General features: G+C 40.6%; 1 protein-coding gene across 1 annotated transcript in view; it reads left to right on the forward strand.

Annotated features, from left to right (window-relative positions):
- Window positions 1–18786, forward strand: part of nsmfb (NMDA receptor synaptonuclear signaling and neuronal migration factor b) — a 64298-nt gene that overhangs the window by 5247 nt on the left and 40265 nt on the right. The gene's annotated exons all lie outside the window — the stretch shown is intronic.

Genomic DNA, 18786 nt, shown 5'->3' on the forward strand with positions numbered 1-18786 from the left:
AAAAAAGCAGAACAAAAAAGCCAAAATTGACAATTTTACACAAAACTCAAAAAATGTGTTTGCACCCTCAACTTAATATTTGGTTGCACACGCTTGGGAAAAAATAACTGAAACCAATCGCTTCCTATAACAAACAAGCTTCTTACACCTCTCAACTGGAATTTTGGACCACTGTCCTTTTGCAAACTGCTCCCTTCAGATTTTAAGGGTGCTTCCTGCAACAGCAGTTTTGAGATCTCTCCATAGGTGTTCAATGGGATTTAGATCCAGACTCATTACTGGCCACTTCAGAACTCTCCAGCTTTGTCTCCAACCATTTCTTGGTGCTTTTTGAGGTATGTTTGGGGTCATTGTCCTGCTGGAGCACCCATGACCTCTGACGCAGACCCAGCTTTCTAACACTAGGCCCTACATTGTGACCCAAAATGTTTTGATTGTCTCCAGATTTCATGATTCCTTGCACACAGTCAGGGCACCCAGTGCCAGAGGCAGCAAAACAACCCCAAAACATCCTTGAACCTCCACCATGTTTGACTGTAGGTACTGTGTTCTTTTCTTTGTAGACCTCATTCTGTTTTCTGTAAACAGTAGAATGATGTGCTTTTCCAAAAAAGCTCTACCTTAGTCTCATCTGTCCTCAAAATGTTCTCCCAGAAGGATTTAGGCTTACTCAGGTACGTTTTTGCAAACTCCAGTCTGGCTTTTTGTCTCTGTGTCTAGGCTTTTTCAGTTTTAGATAGAATGAGCTGAGTACTCTCACTCGTATTGCAAATGTGATGCCATTTGCTTTGTTTAAGGGCATTATCGTTTTTATGTCACCCATTTTGATTAAGAAAAATATACATAAAACACAAAAAGGAGGATTTTTGTGAACCATTATAAAAAGACACTTAAATGTTTGCATAATGTGCATAAAATCTTTGCTGCTGCAAAATAAGGCTTTATTAAACTGGTATTTTGACACATTTCAAGTTAAAGAAATATTGCAACTTGTGTGATTTGTAATCTGCAGCAGGTCATATTGCGATTTAATCTAATTTGAGATTATTTGCCCAGCCCTAGTGTTGGTCTGAATGTAACATTTTAGTGGCCAAATACATAATTGTAGATCCTAAAATATTGTAGATCATAAACACATTTCCTTGCTCAGCTGTGATGCTACATGTGCTGCAGACAGTGCTCAGAGAGTCTCTCACAATAGTACCTGTGTGCCCCCTGCTGGACAAAATAAATGATGACACCATTAGCAGTTTCCATAGAAGCACACAGACATTTATGCCTATTTTAATATAGCTGGGAAAGACGTGTCACCGTAATGTTGGCTGATGGTTTCACTGTTCTCACTGTGATGCAAAGGGTAAAAAGACCTTTATTTGCTTGGAATACCTGTTCATACCTGAGGTAATCACATGTATTCTGTGCATTATTGTTCGAAGAGCAGAAAGAAAGCTTCCCTTGTTCCGTCCTCGTCTATCCTGTGGTAGAATGAATCTCACACACCAGCAAGGTTTGCAAACATGAGTGTGCTGTGAAGTGTGTATTCACAACACCTTGGAGGATTTGTGTGTATTTATGAAGATATTCATTTTTGGAATATTAAACTAAGTTTCTCTACTGACAAGATGTGATTTTGTCTTGGCATCCACTATGGGCTCATATAATCAGGAATCAGGTTTAACTTTTTGCTTCCTGGCAGATTTCTTTCATTTTCTACTTTTGTGACATTCATTTGGCTGAACAGAGAGCATCTTGTTGGCAGAGCTGGGTGCGGTTGGACTAGTTAATATTCTGAAAAGAGGACATTGATACAACCTACGTGGATAATGAGGATATACTTTGGAGAGTACACGGACAGTATTTTTTCATAGTCGCTGAAGTAGACATGGAGACACAGACACAGGCCAGAGGAAGCTCATGTTGAAAATAACAGGAGAAAAACAGGAGAGTGACAATGAAACCTTTTAAAGTATGATAAAACTGATGAAAAACAATACCCTAGCAGAGCCGTTGGATTGGTCCTTCTGTGTCTACTATCAGGCGGATCCATCAGTTAGAAGTGCTGATGGTGTAGCGGTTATGGTCTACAGCATTTCTTTAACCGCCGTGGATCTCTATATACCTAAAACAGCCAACGGGTCAAATTTACCTGTCATTAAAGTGCCTCGATTTTCATAAATAGCATTGATCAGGGACTGTTAATTAACCACTGACATATAGCTTATTAACCACAGAAGGAAAACTAGATTACTGTTGGAAGATGATCCCGAAATTGTGATTGCTAATCCCGAAACTTCCTCATCACCAGATTCTTCATTTGAAAGCAGTGAGATTACCTTTTGACATTTAAAAACAATGTTGAATGTCTTTTTTTTCCTGTTGTATCCATATCCTCTTGAAGGCACTGTTAATTTTGGCAGCTATTTTTAATTTTAGTTGTAGTTTTAGTCTTTAAATGAAATGACTTTTAGTTTTAGTCACATTTTAGTCATTTCTACCCTTTTTAGTTTTATAATGAAAAGTCAAAACATTTTAATCTAGTTTTAGTCCATAAAAAGTCCTCACATTTTAGTCTTTCTTTTAGTCCAAGCATTTATTTTCTTGCCTAAATCTGGTACCAAATCATGGTAGTATGTTCTCTGCACCCTGCCAAACCTGGGGTCCCTAGCTATGCATGTAACGTCACATGCAGCGCAAGTCTGCTGGTCCAGCTGCAGAGTTATAGAAAGGATGAGTGACAGAAATCAGTAGGGAATAACCATTGAATGGCTTTATTTCAGCTGAAAGTGCTTTTTTTAAAAAAACTACATTTTAATGATGTTAACCGCTGTCAGTGCAGCTCCTCAGCTGATGGAAAACATGTACAGAGACGGTTTGCATCATAACTGCACATTAATAAGTGAATATGTCTGGTCTAGAACAGTTTATACAACAAAATATAAAAGTTCAGAGCTGTACTGTGAGAATTTGCCACATTAAAAATAAAGTAAAAGTTCAGCTGGTGTTAAATCAAACTAGATTAAGTCAGAAATCCTGGGTCGCTGATGTTGTTTTAAATAGTCTGCAGCCCAAAGTTTTATGAGCACGTTCAACAACCACAGAGTGATGTTTTCACAGGTTACCTAAAGTAAGAAGTAGATTAATAACTAGTTACAGTACAGAGAATCAGCTGTTCTAAGGCTTAGTGTTCACAAAACTTCAGCATGAATTTAGTTTCACATCTATCGCGGATAGACCAGGCTGATGTGAGCCTTCAGGCTCTGCTTTGTGTTCTTAAAATCAGGTCCAGATAAACGTCAGGAAACTTGATTTGTGGCCAGATGCCAATATCCATAGACTAGGAAACAGTTTGGATCTCCATTGAGTCCAAATATCTCAGATTTAAGCAGACATTAGTCCGTTTTTCTCCCGTTTTCGCCCGCTCCTCACAGAGCAGACTTCCTTGTTTTGCAGCCTGGAGATGAGCAGCTGAGCAGCCGTGTGCGTGCTGACTTGACATCAGTGCAGCCCCTTTTGTGTGTGTAGCTCCACCTTTTTGGGACGGATAGGTAAGATTGGTACCCGAAAAGTGGGACAGTACGGGTCTGTATTATGGGACCCTTTCCAACTTTTGCTCTAAGGAAATGCAAAAAAATGCGTGCCGTTCTGCACTAAACTGATCTGGACCGCTTGGTGGAAACAACCTATATGTCTAGTTTTTGCCATGGAAGAAAAATTATTATGTGCACGCTTTACATGCTCTTAAGTTTTCATGTAGTCTCATGAGACTTGAGCAAACTATCAGCTGCTCTTAGAGTCACTGTTGAACATTTAGCTGTGAAAGAAAGACTTTGTGTTATTTGGAATGGTGTGAAACATGCTGCAAACAGTTACTGCTAAAGCTAAAAGATTCTGAAGTGCAAGTTTATGTATCACACCTCATATCATTATTATATTATCAAACATTACATTTTTTTCTCATACAGTGTGGGTGTAAGATAGATACAGACTTAATGTCCAGAAGGAGTAAATTATAGATAATGAATGTTTGGAATAAGCTTCTGTTTATCACAATGAATGTCCTCCACATAAAAAAAATAGCAGTTTCACTTTATTCCAGTATAATTTCCTCCCTTCTACAAATAAAACTAGCTTGCATAAGTGTGAGGGCTGGCCAAGATTAAATTGCGAAATGGCCTGCTGCAATTTTCAACTGGCAACAGCTGCAATATTTCTTTAACTAGTGTCAAATTTGTGTCAAAATACCAGTTTACATGTTTTTTTTTTTGTTTGTTTTTGCAGCAGAGATGTTACACAATAATTTACTTGCCTTTATTTAAGAATACTCTACAAAAATCTAATTTTCTTCATTTTGGTACTTTCCACTTATTTAATATGAGAATGACAGAAAAATGATTACTCCTTACAATACAGCAATTAATATCCAATCTGAAATATCAGTCAAAATTATCACATTAGATATTTTTCAAAATTGTTAAATCTTATGTTGTGTTGGTTATAATATATAATTACTTATTGCTTGTGTTTGGAAGATAAATACATGAGCGGTGGAACTAAATCGCTTATGAAATCATAGTAAGATCAAACCTAAACCAGTAAACCTGTGGTTCTCAACGTGGGGGGTTGGGACCCCATTGGAGGTCACGAGACACTGAGAGGGGGTCCCCTGATACCTTAAAAAAACTAGGAATATTTTTTCATTTACACTGTTGTCACTTTGCACCAATTCTGCCAGACTTCAACCCGTTGTCTTCACTTTTTTCCCACCAATTTTTTCAACTTTAACAAATTTTCGCCACTTAAAACCCATTTTTTGTCAGTTTCAAACCCTTTCCACCACTTTTTTCTACCTGTTTTTGCCACTTCTAACCCAAATCTTGCCACTCTGCCTATTGTTGGCTCTGTTGACCCATTATTGCCACTATTAACCCCTCTTTATCACATTTTAGGCCACATTTCACTATTTGATATGCCAATTTTTGCCAGTTTAACCCATTTCTGCCTATTTCTGCCTCAGCTAACCCTTTTATGTGAGTCTTTATCAATTTTTCATCCCATTTCACTAAATTTCCAACCTGTTTTTGCTACTTTGATGCCATTTCAGCCACTCTTTTAATCCCCTTTTACCACTTAATATGTTCATTTTTGCCACTTTAACCCATTTTTGCCTTTTTTTTGTGCTTTTTCTGCCACTTTAATCCAATTTTTGGCACTTCTAACCCATTTCTGCTACTTTAAAACTCCAATCTCACCACCTTTCCCAGCATTTTTTGCAATTATAAACACATTTAAGCTATTTTTTAATGTATTTTCATTCTGTTTTAAACAAAGGGATTAACATTTTTAGGAGGGCTACTTGCTGCACAAATGAACCAAAGATATTTGTTTCTTAAATAAGAGTGGTTATGATTTAGGTTAAATATAAAATACCACAGCTTAACTTTACAATAGACCATGATTTTGCTGGCCATTTCCCTCCCTAATGTGCGGCCTTGTCTCCACATGACTGTTCTTGGATGTGCATGGCTGTGTTTAGCCACCTTCAGGTACAGTGGGAGTTCCCAGTCTCTGACGCCTTTATTTTGGGGGCTGAAAAGGTTGAGGACCACTGCTCTAAACAGTTGGGGCTAACACACAAATACATTTTTGAGTGTTGAATGATATTTAAAGATCATCTTTAGTTTATAAACTTTCTGTTGGCTCATGATCGATGTATGAAAATTATGATCACGTTTGTTTCTGTGCCAGTCTGCTGTCAGAGTTGATCAGTGAACAGAGAGGACAGGATTCAGCTTAAAGATCTAAATAAAAAGGCATCTGCTGTGATTGGAAGACGATTCCCCGTTACTGTTACAGTCATTTATGAACCGTCCTGGGACTGGAGCTCTCTAAAACACAGCAGGGATTTGGCAAAACTTTGTCAAAGATGGACAAGTTTTTGACTCCCATAAGTTGGATTCACTGTCATATGTTGTGGTCTTAAATGTAATTTTACCTACAAAGTTGTTATTGTCAAATTAATGTTTGTCCACACACTGCGGCTAAAGTCCTGACAGCCAAACTGCCATGTTGTTCCATTAAGGACAATCTTAGAAAAGCACACTAAAACCAGGTCGCTCTGTCATCACTCCACACTCAGTAGACAAAATTACAGCACTTAGGAGCTAGCATCGTTAATACTTCAACAATGTTTGGAGCACATTGCACAGCACAACATTTCTCAGGCAGTTCTCTCTTGGTCGGAGATTTCATGGCACCTTTCCATCATGACTGTGTCCTGCAGCAGTTCTGTCCTCATAACTGCCAGTGTTAATTTCGTCGACTAAGGCCGGCCACACACTAGATGATTTTTAAATCTGAAACGATTTTAAAACTGTTGGTTAATTTCCAAAGATTTTTCATCTTCAGTCCTCTGAATGCACACCCTAGACGACTCAGCCAGACTGTCAGATCACTGGAGACCACACACCTGCTGACCTGCCTACAACCTTGCGTGATCACATGTCTTCAGAAAAAAAACGGATGTCTGTCGATACTGTCTTGCTGTCTCTCCACAACAGACTGTCCTGGCGTGTGTTACAGGTGCAGTAAAAATCATAAAACAAGGGAAAGACTCAGGACAAAATCCTGGCTGGAATTAAGGTACCGTTGTGTTTATGGTTGTGAGCTGTGAAAGTACGTATGATCCGTCTGGTGACGCTACCCGGTATGCTCGCTCTCATTGGTTGTTGTGGGCACTACAACCTAGAATCATAAATATCAAACATGTTTGATATTTACTATTCAGGGTTTGGGAGGCTATGATGCGATTTGGGGCAGTAAATTAATCGTGATGACACCACACACATGCAGACTACCAAGACAAATAATCATTTGTGACGGGGCTCCAGTCAGTATACGCCCCCACAATCATCAGGGGGGTAAATCTTGCCTACAATCTGGCTTAAAATCCTGTAGTGTGTGACCGGCCTAAAACTACGACTAAAACAATTTGTCAACAGCCTTTTTTCCATGACAAAAACTAGACTAAGACTAACAAAAATAGATCTGTGATGACTAAAACTGACAAAAACTAAGTTTAGTTTTCTTCAAGAGCACTAAAACTAGACTAAAATGTAATGCAGTTTTTGTCAGACATTCAAAATCCATGATATTTCTCCACTGTGGGTAAATCTGTCAAAAAACAATGCATCTGTAGCTATTCTGCCTCTCAGCTGTAGAAAGCAGGGACCCCAGCTTAGACAGAGTGCAGAGAGCACACTACCATGATTTGGTACCAGATTTAGACAAGAAAATAAATGCTTGGACTAAAAGTAAAGACTTAAATGTGAGGACTTTTATGGACTAAAACTAGACTAAAATGTTTTGACTTTTCATTATAAAACTAAAAGGGTAGAAATGACTAAAATGTGACTAAAACTAAAAGTCATTTCATTTAAAGACTAAAGCTAAGACTGAAATTAAAAATAGCTGCTAAAATTAACACTAATAACCACACTGATTCACTCCAGCTATGGTCCAGGGTTGCTTGTAGCAAGGAAACACCTCGTCAGAACATAAACCTATCAGAGTCATTGATGGAAAGCACATCTGTAGCTCTGAGTGAAGACTTTAAACAGGCCGGCTTTACAGAAGATGGTTTTAGTCCCTGTTTGGAGCTCAGTTTGCCCCCCACTCCCTAAACTGGGGCATAAAGAGATTCATAACCTGAATAAGAACAAATATGTTTTATTTCCAAATGCTACATGTTATACACACAAGATTACACTGTAATAAATTGAGGTTTGAAAAGACTTGATGGGTCCTTCACAATGGCCTGTTCAATAAAAAAAAGGATGAATAAGAAAGGAAAAACCTTTAATCTTAGATAATTTTAGGTAATCCATGTAGTTAAAATGTACATTTCTCTAACCCATTTTTGCTGTAACACAGCCCTCCCAGACACGTTTTGTACACCTGTCCCTTCGGCCCCTGGAGAGCTGTGCTGCTGACAAGACTGTTTCCTCTGAGGACGGTGACGCTGTGACAGAGTGGAGCTGATCGGATTAATATTAAAGTGCTGCTTGTGTGCTCTTTTTAATGTGACTTTCCACTTAAGTGCTTGTAGCTCAGGGCGGTGGAAGGGCTTGTGCAATATTCAGCAATAATTCAAGAGATCAGAGGTGTTGTGTCCCAACAAAGATTTACATCTGTTATTCTGTTTGTTATGGTCTAGTAATGACGAAGTTGAACATTTGGCAATGCAGTGGCTTTCACCTTGACGCCCCACTTCTGTTTTACTTTCTGTCACATGGATTTGGAATGAGGAGCGAGGGAGACTGAGCACATAGAGAGAATGTCCTTCAGGAGCATTTAAAAAAATCTTTATAATTTTCAGGTTACAGGGCATGCTGCAGAGTGGAGATAATGGTGCATTTATAACACCCATATTCTGTTAAATGGTACTTGTGTCAACACAGAAGGCTGTTGTCATCGCTACAAAGCATCAAACTTCAGTCATAATGTCTAGGTAAAAAAAACACATTTCCAGGGCAGAGAATTGAATATTTAATGGATGCAGTGTGGACATCAGGCGTCCAATGCTGCACAATGCAAAGTGATGTCTGACACTCACGTGCTAGGACGAGCTGTAAGAGCGCACTAAGCCTCCCGCTTTAACAGGGTGAGTCATTTTTACAGCAGCTGCTTTACATGACACTGTAGGCATTTTTATGCTTTATCAAACATTAGACATGTTATGGTAATAAAAAGCTCCCTGAGACAAAAGTGGACAGAAATATAGCTCGTCTAAGAAGGATCATAAGTCATCCACCGCCCCTGCTGACCTTCATCCATGATGAGAAGAACTATTTTAACAAGTCTGGCCCTTTGAGCTAATGGATCTTAACGTGTAGTTTACATCAAACTGATGGTTGAATCTCATAAGAATGGACTAGTTGATGTCAAACAATAATAAAGAGTGCATTTTTGTTGTTTTTTCATTGCATACATGGAGTTTTGTAAATTTTTCCTAGTAGTATTAAAATCTCACAGACAGGTGAACCTTTGACATAAAGCAGTGATTTTATGTCTTAGTTTTAAATATTATTCCCCCAGAAATTCTCAAGAAGGGAACATTTTTGCCATTTTTACCATTTTTGCCTTTTCTTTTGCTATTAAACACCTCTTTTTTTCCTATTTTTTGGCCATTTTGCACCTTCTTTTTGCCACCTTTTCTCCATTTGTATTCACTTTTATCCCATTTTTGCCCTTTTTAACCATTTTTGTGCCACTTTTTGCCCATTTAAGCTACCTTTTGCCATTACATACCACTTGTTTCCTTTTTCCCAAATTTTTTGCCTTCTTTAAGCCACTTTTTTGCCCTTTTTCACAATTTTTTGCCCATTTAAGCTACCTTTAACCATTAAATACCCCTTTTTTCCTATTTATTGCCCATTCTTGTCCCTTTTTTAAACATATTTTGCCATTGTTTGTTCACATAAGTTAACTTTTACCATTACATTCCAATTGTTTCCCTTTTCCCAAATTTTTGCCTTTTCTTTAAGCCACTCTTTTGCCCATTTTTTGCACTTTTCACCACTTTTTGCCCATTTAAGCTACCTTTTGCCATGAAATACCCCTTTTTTCCTATTATTTCCCATTTTTGCCCCTTTTTTCCATTTTTTGCCACTTTTTGTTCAGATAAGCCCCCTTTTGCCATTACATTCCACTTGTTTCCTTTTTCCCAAATTTTTGCCTCTTCTTTTAGCTACTTTTTGCCAATTTTTTGTCCTTTTTCACCATTTTTTGCCCATTTAAGCTACCTTTTGACATTTAATACCACTTGTTTCCTATTTTTGCTCATTTTTTGCCAATCTTGACTGCTTTCAGTCGATTTTAGTCACTTTTCACTCATTTTTTTGCCATATTTTTGCCACTTTTGGACCATTTTTTCGCCACCTGTAACTCTGATTTAGTCACTTCTCACCCATTTTTGCTACTTTCAGACCAATTTTTCCAATTTTATTTATTATGCGAGCTATTGGATACCCGAATTTCTCCGAGGGGATAAATAAAGTATCTATCTATCTATCTATCTATCTATCTATCTATCTATCTATCTATCTATCTATCTAATTTATTTCTGCAGTTTGTAGTCCTCTTAAAATGTAAATCCTTTTGTTAAAACAGAATTAAAATACGTTAAAAATCACTTAAATGGGATAATAATGGCAACAAATGCTGGGAAAGGTGGTGAAATCGGATTTCAAAAGTAGCAGAAATGGATTAGAAGTGCCAAAAATCAGATAAAAGTGGCAAAAAAATGACCAAAAAAATGGCAAAATGAGTTAAAGTGGCAAAAAAATAGCACATTAAGTGGTAAAAGGGGATTCAAAAGTGGCTGAATGGCGTTAAAAAGTGGCAAAAAATGGGTAAGCTGAGGCAGAAATAGGCAGAATGGGTTAAACTTGGGCATATCTAATTGTGAAGTTTGGTGTAAAAAGTGATAAAGAGGGGTTAATTGTGGCAATAGTGGGTCAACAGAGCCCACACTAGGCAGAGAGTGGCAAGATTTGGTTTAGAAGTGGCAAAAAACATGCAGAAAAAAAGTGGTGGAAAGGGTTTAAAATGGACAAAAATGGGTTTGAGGTGGCAAAAATGAGTTAAAATTGGTGGAAAATGTGATGAAAACTTTGGCAAGATTGGTGTAAAGTGGCAACAGTGTCACTTTAAAAATATTCTTAGTTTTGTTAAGGAACCAGGAGACCCCCTCTCAATGTCTCGTTACCCCTGATGGGGTCCCGACCCCAATGTTGAGAAACACTGATTTAGCGCCTCAGTTATTACCCCTCATCAGTCGAGCACATTTCATGCAGCGTTTCAGGGGTCTGAGCTATCCTGCCTTTTGTCTCTTTACATATTTGAGTCTCCACACGTGTCTTCTGCTCCCACAGCGCCTATCGATGAATTCTCTTACTGTCTCTTGGGAGATAAGGGTAATTACTTGACTCATGGCCTTTGTTGTCAGTGGAGTGCAGTGGAGCAAACACCTCTTAATGAAGTCATCAGCCTTTTACAAACCTCTCAGTGTGTTCTGGAAAGCAATGATAGCCCATACGGTGGATTTGGCTTGCTACTTTGTAGAAGAAAGTTTGTATAGAGCCAATTCATAATCAAAGTTATTTTAAGACATCTCTCAAAGAGGGCGGGTCCAGACCATATTCTGTCATATCGACCTACATTCACCTACCTAAAGCTAAGCAGCCTTTAGCAGCGTTACAGAGGCAAGGATCCCTTAAACAGGCAGAAACCTCCGGCACAGCCAGACTCATGTCTGAAGCTGTGTTTAGGTCTCAAAATAAAGGCTGCAGAGAGAGAGAGGTGGAGGTAACCTCGCAAAGCAAATGGGCCCGGTCAGAGAGTGACAGGACCAATCACCATCGAGGGGCAGTGGAGATGTGATGTAAGCGAGCAGCGAGAAGCGGCTGGTGCAATTATGGGGGAAGACATTAGCATGGATGCTGCTGAAGCACTAGTTTTATCAGAACTTGACAACTTTAGTTTATTATAAGAAGAACAAAGAACAGCAGTGAGTTGTTTCCTTTTCAAAAACGACAAAAATCGTGTACTGACATGTCTACAGTCACCATGGTTCATGTTATGCAGTTCTCTATGGCGTGTACTCCTCAGTAGCAGCTACGATGTCACGGGTTTTGTTGCTCTGATTGGCCCGCAAAGATGTGACAGACAGAACATTCATCCAATCACCCTCCAAGTTTTTTTCAAAGGCTCTGCCCTTTCCCAAACACCGTCTATTGGAGGTTTCCCAGATGGATGTGTGAAACAAATCCATCCGGCGTGTCAGTTTCAGGTGGAGATGGGGGAGAAGAGAAAGGAGAGATGCAGAAAGTGAGAATATATTGAAGAGGATACCTTTATGGCTGTCCTGACCATGAATCCATCTTCCATTGACTTGGAAAAGGCTATGAAGGAGATCAGGATTTATTGTTCAGATAAGAAAATTGACACAGGAAGTTGAGCAGGAAGACTGCAGGCAGTCTCCTCATTGATCCGGCTAATGATGGCCTGCATGAATGATTATCTCCTACTGAGCGGATGGAACCAGAGGGCACAGCAGGGAGACTGATAAGGTCTTCTTTTACTGAAAATCAACCCATGTCCCACTATCTTCTCCATCTCAGGGTTCTTTTAACAGAGCGTAGCGCATTTTTAACGTTTTTTTAAAGTTGTTGTGCTATTGTTTGTGTCTGAATGTAGACATGGAATCTACACCTTTACTCTGCATGGAGCAGCGCTCCAGACATTTTCACATGAAGATGATCAGAACTTAATCAGGGTTTATTTCAGTGCCAGCTTCCTCCATGAGCAGAGCAACTGGGTCCCCATGCTTCACAGTCTCAGGGAAGCATGAGGATGAAGAATGGAGCTGATGACTGTTCCAGACCATTTTTGATCCCTGGTTATCATTAACCATAGAAGTTCTTGAGTAACTGCAAACATGGGTTAGCGCTGTTGCCTCACAGCAAGAAGGTTGCTGGTTCGCATCCCAGTCAGGGCTTTTCTGTGTGGAGTTTGCATGTTCTCTCCGTGCATGCGTGGGTTCTCTCCAGGTTCTCTGGCTTCCATCCATCCATCTTCTTCCACTTATCTGAGGTCAGGCCGCAGGGCAGCAGCCTAAGCAAGGAAGCCCAGACTTCCCTAACCCCGGCCACTTCATCCAGCTCTTCCCAGGGGATCCCAAGGTGTTCCCAGGCCAGCCAAGAGACATAGTCTCTCCAGCGTGTCCTGAGTCTTCTCTGGGGCCTCCTCCCAGTGGGACCTGCCAGGGTGGCATCCAGGAGGCATCCGGACCAGATGCCCGAGCCACCTCATCTGGCTCCTCTCGACGCGGAGGAGCAGTGGCTCTACTCCGAGTCCCTCTGGGATGGCTGAGCTTCTCACCCTATCTCTAAGGGAGAGCGGAGGAAACTGATTTCAGCCACCCATATCAGCGATCTCATTCTTTCGGTCACAACCCACAGCTCATGACCATAGGTGAGGGTAGAAACCTAGATCGAACGGTAAATCGAGAGCTTAACCTTTTGACTCAGCCTTTTCTTCACCACAACAGACCGATGCAGAGACTGCATCACTGCCAACGTCACACCGATCGGCCTGTCAATCTCCCGCTTCATTCTTCCTGCACTCGTGAACAACACCCCGAGATACTTGGACTCCTCCACTTGGGGCAGGATCTGATTCCTTAACCTGCCATTCCTCTGGCTTCCTCCCACCACCAAAAACATCCTCATTAGGAGTACTGGTGACACTAAATTGGCCTTAGGTGTGAGTGTGAGCATGCCTGGTTGTTTGTCTCTGCATGTCAGCTCTGTGATTGACTAGTGATCAGTCCAGGGTGTAACCTGCCTCTCGCTCAATGACAGCTGGGATTGGCTCCAGCCTCCGCAGCTCCCAACGGGATAAGCAGTATAGAAAATGGATGGATGGATATATATAAATACAGTACACTCTTAGCCAAGCTGTCAGCATAGCTGTTATTATGTGTGCTTCTGTGGCTCCTTTGTTTGCTCCTCTGAGCTCTATAGCGTTCACTACAGTCCAAATGTGCCTCGAGGCTGCTCTGCTCTGGAGCATCTTTATGTGCCACATGCATACAGTACTGTAAACTCATCCCACACCTTCACACGTTAAGTGTGGAAGAAGAAGGCGGAAACTGGCATAGTGACCAGCTCATGAGGGCATAATATCATCTTATTTTTAGATGATATACCTTCTCTCCGCCCCCCTTTAACCCGTTATTCAGCTCTATTTTCTCAGCTGTTATGCATTCCTTCTTCATCCCAGTTTCCACTCCTTTCTTACTTTCTATTTTTGTCTCATAAACACATCTCCCTCCTGTTGCTGTGCTTTTTCTTCTGTCTCCTCCCCATCCTCATGTCACATGGCTGAAAACATGCTGTATGATAAATCCCCCCCAAAACACTGGGAGAAGCTGCTGGAGCAGCGTCTGTGTGGGGCTAAGGCGAGAGCAGCGAACGATGCTCTGCAGGAACGTACTGTCATGTATAATAAATGCATTAAAGGTATCAGACAAACAAGTGTGACATGTTTTTGTGTTTCAGAGCCAGTAGTGGTGAAACGTTGAATACATTTTGAATCGTCAGAGGAGACATTTTTCATGTTAAGCACGTTTCCTAAGCATGTCCAGCCTTCGCTCTGCCTGTGGAGATGCTTAGCCAGAACCAGAAGGAGAATGTGTGCCTTTTGCTTTGGCTGGCTGCACACTAGATAATTCTCAAATCTTAAATGGCTTTTAAAGTATCTGAGACTGTGGATACAAGGACAGTTTCTACTGAGTTTATTATTATAATCCCTCAGAAAGCACATATACTAGACAATGTGGACAGAACACCTTGTTTCCTTGTTGGTGCAATTGTGGTTTGTGTTGCATACATACATAAACAAAACATACACATAAACAGTGCCATGAAAAAGTATTTGCCCCCTTTCTGATTCCTAAATCTTTTCACACTTAAATGTTTCGGATCATCAAACCAATTTTAATATCTCACAAAGACAACCCAAGTAAATACAAAATGCAGTTTCTGAGTGATGATTTTATTAAGGGAAGAAAATCCAAATCTATCTGTCCCTGTGTGGACAAGTAATTTTTCCCCCTTGTTAAATCATGAGTTAACTGTGATTAACCACAGTTCTTAGAAAGCTGAGTTCAGTTTCACTGGCCACACCCAGGCTTGATTACCGCCAGATTTGTTGAATGAAGAAATCACTTAAATAGAAGCTGTCAGACAAAGTGAAGTAGGCTACAAGATCTCAGAAAGAAACGCATCATGCCACCATCCAAAGAAAGAACCAATGAACTAGTGAGAATCTATCAGTCTGGAAAAGGTTACAAAGCCACTTCCAAGGCTTTGGGACTCCAGCAAACCACGGTGAGAGCCATTATCCACAAATGGAGAAAACCATGAACCTTCCCAGGAGTGGTCGGCCGACCAAAACGACTCCAAGAGTGCAACGACGACTCATCCAGGAGGTCCCAAAAGAACCCAGAACCATATCCAAAGACCTGCAGGCCTCACTGGCCTCAGTTAAGGTCAGAGTTCATGACTCAACCATGAGAAAGACACTGGGCAACAATGGCATCACTAAAACCACTGCTGACAAAAAGAACACAAAGGCTCGTCTCACATTTGTCTTGATCCCCAAGACTTTTGGAGAAATATTCTGTGGACTGACGAGACAAAAGTGGAACTTTCTGGAAGGTGTGCGTCCCGTTACATCTGGAGTAAAAATAACACAGCATTTGATAAAAAGAACATCAGCCAACAGTCAAACATGGTGGTGTCAGTGTGATGGTCTGGGGCTGCTTTGCTGCTTCAGGACCTGGACCACTTGCTGTGATTGAAGGAACAATGAATTCTGCTGTCTACCAGAAAATCCTGAAGGCCAACGTCTGGCCATCAGTTCATGACCTCAAGCTCAAGCGCTCTCGGGTAATGCAGCAGGACAACGACCCCAAACATACCAGCAAGTCCACCTCTGGATGGCTCAAAAAAAAAACTAAATGAAGGTTTGCAGTGACCAAGTCAAAGTCTGGACTTAAATCCAACTGAGATGCTGTGGTGGGACCTTAAACAGACAGTTCATGCTGGAAACCCTCCAGTATGGCTGAGTTGAAACAATTCTGGGAAGAAGAGTGGGACAACATTCCTCCACAGCGATAAAACAGACTAATCACCAGTTATCACAAATGCTTGATTTCAGTTATTGCTGCCAAGGGTGGAAAAAGCAGTTATTAGGTTCAGGGGGCGATTACTTTTTCACACAGGGACAGATAGATTTGGACTTTCTTCCCTTACTAAATAAAATCATCATTCAGAAACTGCATTTTGTCTTTACTTGAGTTGTCTTTGTGAGATATTAAAATTGGTTTGATGATCCGAAACATTTAAGTGTGATAAATATGCAAAAGAATCAGGAATCAGAAAGGGGGGGAAATACTTTTTCATGGCACTGTACACAAAGGCATCCATTTGTTGCCAATATTACACAAGCTTTTTAAAGCATTTAACTTGGCTTGGGGCACAGTTGTGTTTTTGTTCATTTCTATGCTTGTGAGCTGTGAAAGTACATAACTGTACTTAAATATAAACATCCTTGATATTTGTGTTTCAAGATCAGCAAGGCTCCTACTGGACTGTGGTCGTGGTCAGCCATAATGGCTTCACGGTAAATGGACCTGAACTTGTATAGGGCTTTTCTTTACCTCTGACTACTCATAGTGCTTTTTACACCGCAGGTCACCCATTCAGAGGCGGCTAAGTAGAAGCTAATTCCATTCATACGAACCATATAATTCACACACCTCTGATGCAGCAGTGCAGACAAATAGGGGTTAAGTGCCCAAGGATGCATCAGTGTGACTGTTGGAGCTGGGGATCAAACACATGACCTTCTGGTTGTAAGATGATGACTACTTCTACTACTGAGCTGCAAATTGGGCCACACCCCCCTGATCAACGGGGGCAGGGGTCGGGTCCCAAAATCTGGATGGGTTGCCAGCCTTACCTGTTAGTTCTGATATTCTGCAAAACTGATCAACTTTACCGTCTGGTGTCAAATACGTGGAGTGTAATCTTGATCTTGTAAACATTTCAACATGAGTAGAGCAGGGATGCTGCTGAAGATTGGTTAAGATTAAAATGCCAGTTTAGTCCGTGTTATCTCGCAAGACTGCTGCACTTGTCTTCTGCGAGCTGCAACGTGTTTTGGCACCCTTTTTCTCCCAGCATAGCATATGGAATTTTTATTGGAGGAAGTGAACAGAGTCAGGCAGATAGATCAGAGATGATTGCATTTTTTTCTTGCACCCTCCCTCCTCCTCCTCCTCCTCTCTCGTGTTTCAGGCTGGAAGGGGAGTTTTCACGGGGAGCGCCACGGCTGCACGTGCCGCCTCATATTTAATTACTTAGAGTGTCGTAGCAGGATGGCATATATGCTATAGCAACAACACAGCAATTCCATTTCACTGCAGATCCCCCCTGAGATCTAGCCATGTGGTAAGCTTGCTGTGTGCATGTATGTTTGTAGCCTGTTTATTTTTCTACATGCTGCTCCACATACACACTCTGGTGATGAGGCACTCTGTCTGTGTGTGTGAGTGTGCCGGGTCGGAGTGAGTGGGTGGAGAGTGATGATAGGCTTTACTCTTTCTATATAGGTGTGTGTGTGTGTGTGTGCATGTGTGTGGCCTATATCTTTTATGTGTTGTGAGTGTGTGGGTGTTTCAGCAGGAGAAATCTGTATCTGACTATAAAACTAACCATTAGACATGCTAGTAGATTTTACATAGCTATAAACTACAGTGAAACAATGTGTTCCCAGTCATGTGGAAGGTTTAGAATAGTTATCAGAGCAAATTACTGTCTAGTTTTCTATTGCCTCCCATTATTTAAGTCTGAACCCTAGATTAAGATGTCCATATTAAAGATTAAACTCTTTTTTTCCTGTGTTCTTCCCATCAGGAAGAGCACACCAAACGTAGCAGACATAAATGGCATGTTTTACCTTAAGGTCACATATTTTACCCTTTAAAGACAGGTTTATATCGGTCTCAGAGGTCCCCAAAACATGCCTGTGAAGTTTGTTGCTGAAGAAACGCTCCAGTTTCGGATTTTTTCGCATGTCTAAAACCTCCTCTGTTTCAGAATGAGCTGTTTCTGTGTCTGTGGCTTTAAATGTTACTGAGCTGTCTGACTCCGCCCCTCTCAGGAAATCGATGTGGCTCAATGGATGTGGCTCTCCTGATTCTCCTCTGGATCAGGAGAGAGGGGTAGAACTTTCTTCCAAGCAGGGAGGGCCAACTGAACCTGGGGGCGGGGCTAAGTCCCAACATGACATCATGAGGGGAAAATCTCAGAACAGCTTGTTTTAGCACACATTTTCTGAAGAGTGGAAAAAGAAAGGGGAGTAGGTAATGGATTTTTCTAGTACTTGAGGGGATTGTGAACAGGCCAGGGTCACACATTTTTGTTAGAAAAGCCTTAAAACTGATTTTTGCATAATGTGTCCCCTTTAAAGTAAGTTTGACCCTTAACCTTGCAAAGTAGATAGACTGGGGAGAAAAAGTTGCAAATATTGGTGAGAAATGACAAAAAACGAGTTACAGTCGGCAAAAATGTGGCAAAAAATGGGTGAATAGGGGCAAAATAGGCATTAAAGAACCTAAATTGGTTGAAAAGTGATAAAAATGGGGAGAAAAAGTGGCAAGTGAGAAGTGACAAATTATGAGTTACAGTTGGCAAAAATGGTCAAAAAGCGTCCAAAAATATGGCAAAAAATGAGTTAAAAGTGACTAAAATGGGCAAAAAGCAACAATGGGTGGCAAAAATGGGAAACGAAGTGACATTTAATGGCAAAAGGCAGCTTAAATGGGCAAAAAAAGTGGTGAAAAACGGCAAAAATGTGATAAAAGTGGCAAAAATTGGTGGGACGTGGCAAAAAGAATTTGCAAAAATGGGTTAAAAGCAGCTCAAATGGATTAAAGGAGGGAAACGGGGAAAATGGGCAAATAATTTCAAGTAAAAGCAATGGAATGTGATTTTTTAAATGCAGCATGCTATATCGCAATTTAATCTAATTTGCGATTAATTGCCCAGCCCTAATAAATTATGAGAAATAAATAAATTTGTTACATTTAAAACAAATGGATTTCCTAGAAACAGGTTGAACTCACTGTAGTGGCTGCATGACCCCTTCAGACACACT

The sequence above is a fragment of the Cheilinus undulatus genome, linkage group 5, assembly GCF_018320785.1.
Source record: "Cheilinus undulatus linkage group 5, ASM1832078v1, whole genome shotgun sequence".
In the NCBI taxonomy this organism is placed as follows: domain Eukaryota; kingdom Metazoa; phylum Chordata; class Actinopteri; order Labriformes; family Labridae; genus Cheilinus; species Cheilinus undulatus.